The sequence below is a fragment of the Platichthys flesus genome, chromosome 4 (assembly GCF_949316205.1).
Source record: "Platichthys flesus chromosome 4, fPlaFle2.1, whole genome shotgun sequence".
Lineage (NCBI taxonomy): Eukaryota > Metazoa > Chordata > Actinopteri > Pleuronectiformes > Pleuronectidae > Platichthys > Platichthys flesus.
Genome location: NC_084948.1, coordinates 772,903 through 780,747, shown reverse-complemented (window position 1 = coordinate 780,747; position 7,845 = coordinate 772,903). Strand labels below are relative to the sequence as shown.

At 39.4% G+C, this 7,845-nt stretch overlaps 1 long non-coding RNA gene across 1 annotated transcript; it reads left to right on the top strand.

Annotated features, from left to right (window-relative positions):
- Positions 1-5,506: 5,506 nt before the first annotated feature.
- On the top strand, positions 5,507-6,975 carry LOC133952301 (uncharacterized). Its single transcript, XR_009920531.1, has 3 exons — positions 5,507-5,657; positions 6,325-6,378; positions 6,636-6,975. It is a non-coding gene; the product is annotated as an uncharacterized LOC133952301 (long non-coding RNA).
- Positions 6,976-7,845: the final 870 nt, after the last annotated feature.

Sequence of the window (7,845 nt, the reverse complement as noted above, 5' to 3'; positions counted from 1 at the left end):
TACCAATATACACATGCATATTTATCCTGACACACAACACAATGACAAACATATACATCATAACACCACTTCATATGCCTTCCATCACACATACCTTCTGTTGAGCTTCTCTCTTCCTGAAGACAATAGCTGTGGCATGGTCCTTTTTTGCCTTCTAATAAAACAATACAAAACGTATTTGTTACACCAAAACCAAAGCAAAACTCAATGCCCTTTTCTACACACATTTCTTCATATTTCTTCACATGACCCTACTAAAACTTGTGCATTGCATGCAATTTACCTTGCTGCCACTTGGTACATCTGTACAGCCACTTCTGGACAAATTGGATGGCACAAAATCATCCATTGCAGCAAGCACAGCACTGCTAAATCGTTGCGGGTTAGATGGTATGGAACACTCCCCCACAGCTGCAGATGTGTTAACCTAAATAATGACACAAACCCTTTATCAGTTACACTTCATCATTTTAACACTCTTTCCATGTAAAGATAGTTCTTTCAAAACTAAATTCAGTACAATACATACTTGTATTGTATAACGCAATACCCATTGGAAACTGGTACGACAAGGATCTTCCCCTTGACAACCAGCCTTGGAACAATAGCAGACGTCGAAGGAGATGAAGGTCTTGGGGAAGTCTGCACTTGTGGTGCAGGTGGAAATGCTTCTGAAAAGGCAGCATCCCACAACTCCTTTACAAGAAGCACCATACCTTCATCATCGCTCATGTGAACCTGTACAGAGAATGATATAAACATTAATTATACAAACACTGTTCAAATCCAGCAATTATGACATCCACTTAAATAACAACATCTTTTCTATTAGTAATTCATACTTACACCATCGCGACTCCACAGCTTACTGTGTTTCAAGGGGAACCGCTCAGCAATGGAGTAGAACTTCACTCCTTTAAAATATGCACATATTATTAAGTAAAATATCGATTTCACAATTATGACACACTTATCTATATAAAATATAATGCTCATATTCAACATACCAGCCTTTGCAGCCACACGATGGAACTCCTGTCGAAACAAGTCCTGCACGTCCTCATCAATGTTCAGCCGTGGCGGTAAATCCAACACAAACACCTGATAATAGCATCTTCCCATTAATACAGCACTTTCTTTTCATGTAACACTGTTTACTTAAAATTTATTACAACAGAGATTATTAGCAAAAACGCTGCTTCGTTCTAATGCATATAAATCATACCTTTTGCCAACGACTGCAAACAGCATTCAAGTACATGCCAAACTCCACACCAGCATCATCAGGTGACCCGCCCGCTGTTATGTTGTTGCTTGGCGCCAACACACACACAACATCAGGAGACAATGGCACAACAGCATGATGTACCTCTGTCCTCAGCTGTGATGCACAAGCACCCGGAAATGCCATGAATCCAAAAGACATGCACGCCTCTGGCATTTTAACAAATCCATCCACAATGGCTCGTAGATGAGAGTCCCCAATAACAAGGACAACCTACAACAAAAACATATATATTTTGTTATGAATATCCTCTTTTCATAATCTACACAACAACAATATATCTTTACAAAATATGAATTAACAATACCTTCTTGTCTGCACACTCGGCAGGAAATAACATTTTTTGCGTGCGTCCGGTAGCATCTGACTTTGGCCAATCCAGAACATGATGTCTACGCCCTGTACCATGACCTATTTGTACAAAATACAGGTCACAATACATTCTCTTTCCAGCTCATTACCCTTGTCATTTATGGTAACATGCATAACACACCCAATTAATAAACATAACTACTGTGTGTTACACAACAATACAATAACACTTTACCATTGTCCACACCATCTTTTACATATCACATAACACACTCACGTGCACGTCTTTCCCATCCAAATTGCTGTGGGATATCGATTACAGCTCTCTGTTCCTCCAGCCGCTGCCTCACAGCTTCAGACCGTGCTTTGGATTTCAACCGCGGCATCTACAGATTCATACAAAAATTTCATTAAATAACTTACCGCCTATTGTTCCGGCCATGAAAGCCATAACAACACATGCTAACATTAGCTAAACATTCATTACTACAACTTACAGTCATTTGCCACAAAAGCCGCAGCCAATGATACTAACACATCCAACCCTACTTTTCGACGACATAACGCAGCACATTAACATACTCTTTATATTTCCTAAACAATAAACTACAGCTACGCCATTCATAACCACACTATAACTTACATCGCCTTAACACTTCCCTTCACGTAAACATACCGTTTCAACAGCTGCTCCGCTGCTATAATGATAAACCTACAAATTGCAAAAGACGTCGCTACACAAAGTATAACTCTCTCTCCTCAACGCACGTAGCTCCTTTCCTGAAGTTTCCCTCAGAAAGAACCATCTTGACCCTTCCTCACACTAACTATATACTTTCACAGCGTAACCATTCAACAAATCACACAGCTGTATTTCACAGGTGGGCGTTGCCAATACACAAGTACGTCACCTATCCTACACTCGCTCAAAGTTAAAAGTCAGACACGTTGCCACACATCGCAGCACATTGTTACGCTTATCCAATTTCTCATATTTAATTCACACAGCCTTACATCAACATGAAATGTGACCTTCCCTTTATATAATATATCATATTTCATGTCTCACCACCCTTCCCTTACACCTAATACTCCTCCACATTATGCCAATAACAAACTGTAATGTAACATATGTACAGTGTCACCGCACGTTGCCTTTAACATGAAACACTGACTACTAACAAGATGCTTGCCACAAATTGTGTGTAACTTTATGCGTCCAAACCTGTCTATCTGTCTGTATGCCTATCTCGCTCACTCTACGTCTCTCTGTTTTTTTTTTCTATATATATCTCTCTCTCTCTGTCTCCTTACATTAAACATGACAAACTTCACTAACCAATTGGACTAAACATTACAACATTTATTTCGTCGAACACTATTTATATACTTATCGCCCACGTCGGACCAGCTAATATGTCACATTCTCACGAGCGCAATAATGTGAAGCTTTTCTCACATAACAACGTCACCTTCTTGCACAAACACCCTCACTATCTGTATGTCTAATGCTGACAATGACAAATCAACAACGCGATCCTTTAGACACACATGCAAATAACGCATGAAATGCCAGAGGGAACAATTGTCATAACTACTGACCATGTCGTGGCGTTCTTCTCACAAGAACTCAAATGGACACAAATGTTACAACTTATCTATACTGTAAATTAAGGTCCCATTCATTTTTCTTCTTCAGTATTACTGCATGCAACACATCAACCTTTTACCACGCCATCACTATTAAAATCAATCTATTGCTTGAAAAACAACTACGCCCATACACCTATCTCACAAGTACCGTCCCACCCCTCCCCTTGCGTTGCCATCTAACACGCTTTCACCAAAGCCACACAACACCACATTTACCATAACTGTCTTAACACTCATCCCCCCGCCACAACACTACACGGAGTATCTTTTTTGTCGAAAACATAACACACAAAGAAGAGCCGTCTTCTTCTTCGTCTACTTTTGATTTACATCGCCACTCCGCCTCCACATACCCTATTTCTGCACAACAAATCCGCCGGTCAGTTACGATTTTTACAATTGGTCATACTTTCGGACCTCTTCTTCCACGTGCTCATCTATTTAGTCCATATTCGTTCTTAAAATTCTTCCGTGATAAACGCGTATTGAGCCGCATGAAACCAGAAACTCAGTCCACACGAAATGTAATGACAAACCAATCACAAGCATTTTCGCCTACTACATATATATACTGTACCTATATTTCTCCTTTAATTCACAACTGGCTTCCTCCTATTTCACACTATTCCCATATATACACCTTAATCTCACACAACCCTACCTCTCCACTGTTTTTATTCCCAGGTGTGCCAACACTGGCGTGACCTTTTCTTCTCCTCTTCATAAGACATTGAAGTTCTTCAACTGCTATAACTGGTAAGAACATCATCAACATATCACCAGCTTTATTTATTGTCATTATGTCATTCACACATACTGCTATAATTTACTTTCGCCTAACTTTATGTTCAATATTGCTATATTGTTTTCTTAATATTTTAGCATGTCAAGCGAATTTTATATGCAGTAATAAAGACCGCATTGACAAATTAATAACTAGGGCTACGTTGTAGCACTAACGGGCCCGAGCACAGGCGATTTCAAGTCTGTTGCCGTCGGTGAAGAGAGAGCGTTCGATGACCAAGCGCTCGTCTCCGTGTTACATGCGTTTGAGCACTGAAGCAAGGATAAACGCCTCACTTTCTGTAGCCAGCAGATGGTGCTATCGTTTTAAATCATGGTGTCTTTGTAGATGTCATCAGGTCGCGACTCTTGTCTTACATGTCTGGTTTGGACTGGATTGGACCAAAAATATGTCCAAGATACAGAAGCTCATGTTTTAATGGCGTGTAATTAAACTTTGACGTCACGCCAAGTTCACACCGTGAGAAAAGAAATCGATCTTTTAATAACTTTTCATCTCCATCTTCTTGTGATGACACTCAACTAAATTTCACGTTGATCTGATGAAAGCTCAACAAGTACACCAAAGTAAAAGTGTGGAATATGGCCAAAATGGCTACCAAATCCAAAATGGCGGGCTTCCTATGTGGTTTAGCATATCTGTCCAAGAGACTTATTTCTTTGTCATGAAAAGACACATGTCACTATCGATTTTTGTAGATGTAGACCAATCGTAGTGCCGGGGGTGCCCTTTAGGGGGCGCTAGTCAGTTATTTTGACACGCCTACTCCTTAAAACTATCTGTATCTCTTCAGGGGTGGGCTGTTGATACACACATGTAGTTTGAGGGAGCTGGACCCATGAACACAGAAGTTACAGCAATTTCGTGTGTCATGACGAGTTGAACTTTGATGACACCCCATTAATAATCCGCATGATGAAAAGTCACAGTAATCGTAAGCCTACATTATCAATGTCTTGAGACCCCTTTGACACAGTTTGACATGGTTTCACAAAGTGGATGAGGAGAAATACATCCAAGTGTAAAATGTACCAAAAACAAGACATTTCCTGCGGCCACCAGGAGGCGCTGTGTTTTTAAGTCACAATATCTTGTAGATGTCTTCAGGTCGCGACTACTGTCGTACATGTGTAGTTTGGAGTCGATTGGACCAAATATGTCTGAGATAGAGAAGCTCCTGTTTTGATGGCCTTTCATCAAACTTTGACGCCACGCCACGGTCAGACAGTGTGACGAAAAGTTTATCTTTCAATAACTTTTGATCTCCATTTTGTTGTAATGGCACTCGTCTAAATTTTAAGTTGATATGGTGAAAACTCTACAAGAAGTACATCAGAGTAAAAATATGGAATATGACCAAAATGGCCACTTAATCCAATATGGCGGGCTTACTGTTAATTTTTTCATAATGGTCATCTCGACATGAAATACGAAACGCAATTTAACACAGCTGCAAGTGAACGCATCATGAGAATCTCCTTCAGTGAATACAAGCTGAGTGGTGGTGAAAGTTTACTCACAAATGGAATCAGTAGCACAGTTTGATGTTCTGCTTGTTCATCTGACGGACACGTTAACGGCGACTGCGCTCCCGCTTCTGTGGTAAGTGAAGTTAACTATTTTATTTCTATGTGTTAGAGGTGATTAGCAACTTGTTAGCAAAGCTGCGCTAGCCCCGAGGCTAAACAATATCTTCGCATGGGTGCAGTAACTGTCCTCCGATTCGATTGGGGTTATTACCGACAAACACCGACATGAAACGACATGAGCGGGTCCACCCAGCAGATATAAGCGTTACTTTATGAGGATGACTCTGAGACAGGAGACTGTGTGTCGGCTTGTAAGCTAGCTTCGCTAGCGGGCTAGCTAAGCTAACTGAAACCTGAGTGTTTGAAGTCACATCTGCATTGCAACAGCAGCTGTTCAAAGGAGCTTTACGTGTCCTAAAGCTCTTTCTTCAGAGTAGTGTTGTAACGTGTTACAGTGAAAAGTAACCGTGTCTGCCACCTTCACTCTTTAAATTGTTAATCTCAGACAGACTTCACTGAATTCTTTTGTTAAATATGAGTAAATCATAGCCTTGTAACTTTAATAGAACAGACAGTGTCATACAGATTTGTAGGCTAATATGCACTACCTATTTCCTAAGCTGAAATGATTTAACTTTGAAGTAATATTTAATTTTTACCATGTAAAACTCTGTTAAGCAGTTGACCTGGCACACGTATGACTTTACATATCTGTGTATTTGTGTTCAATGTTCCTCTAGCATGTCCAGCATGAGACACAACTTGAATCCAACCAGACTGAGCACTGACTCCAGGTACAGACCTGTTTTCATTACTTACTAACAATCAAAGTATTGCACATAATACATAATGTATTAAATTATAATGCAATACTTTTAACGTGAAATAACTCCATACTGTACATTTATTGTCATGCTCGTGCACGTTTTAATCCAAAAGCATATTCAAATACATAGTTGAATATCCACAGAAAATGAGAATACACACTTGTTCAAAAGTAACACTTCCTGTACAATAATGATATATTTTATGTTTCCTATCATTTTATTAGGGACAGACGAGCCTGAAGGACACAGCTGTGATGACCATGTTCTGTCTCTTATGGCAAAGCAGAAATATTAAACACTGAGTTGACCAGCATGAAGCTGCAGATCTCCACCATGTTGCTGCTGAGGACATCAAGTGCTGCAGTTCTTCATCTATGAAGAGAAAAAAAGCACTGTTAAAGAATGTTTTGAGTTGTGTATGAAGCACAACAGATTTCAGATAGAACCGTTGTACTGTGGTCTTGGTTTGTATCCTCATGGTTAAATGTACATATGACTCCCTCCCAAGCACAGTCAACAGCAAATGGTTTCCTCCACGGGTCTTTAATAAAGTCTTGTTCTTCATATCAGACCGTGAAAACTGCGCCACACACGGCAACAAAAGACACAACATACAGCGTTAGCTAACTAGCAAAACACAGTACAAATAATTACAGTTAAAGTTAAAATAAATAACAAACAAAATACCTCGTTGGCTGCATGCTCTTGAAAAGGAATCTTCTTATCTTTTCTTACTTAAACTCTTAGACATGGCACTACATCTGCCTGCTTCTCCGTGTCTCTTCTTCTTGTTACTTCTCCGTGTTTACATCTGCCTGCTTCTCCGTGTCTCTTCTTCTTGTTACTTCTCCGTGTTTCTTCTAGAAGGTTCTTCTAAAACATGCAGCTCAGCGGAGGCTTCAAAATAAAAGTTATCTCTAATTACACACATTACACACGTATATACAAATACAAAATAAACATTAGAAACCTTTATAACATGTTACATTAATATAGTGGCAACAGTTACAGTACATATTTTAAGTCCCTTCTGATAAAAGTACTGAAAGAAATACAACATTGTACAAATAGATAAAATGTCTTTCTACCTCATCTGTAATATTCGAGGTTATAATCTCCCACAGAGCTATTGATAACAGTCCACATCAAGTCTCTCCACTTCCCTCAGTGTGAAAACATAATTATATAATTAATTTGAGAACTGTTTACAACACTGATGTGTGGAGATTATAATCATATCTAAACTGTCTAACTCCATGACAGGCTAAATAACCGAGGTGGGAATAGTAATGGTGGATATACCAGCCTGTAACAGAATAATGGTGAAACATAGTTACTATCACATGCAACTTACACGTGTAGCATCTTGATATTAACGTATTAAAATAAAAAATAACGTCACAACCAAACACACGACTCTGTAGCTAACTTGCT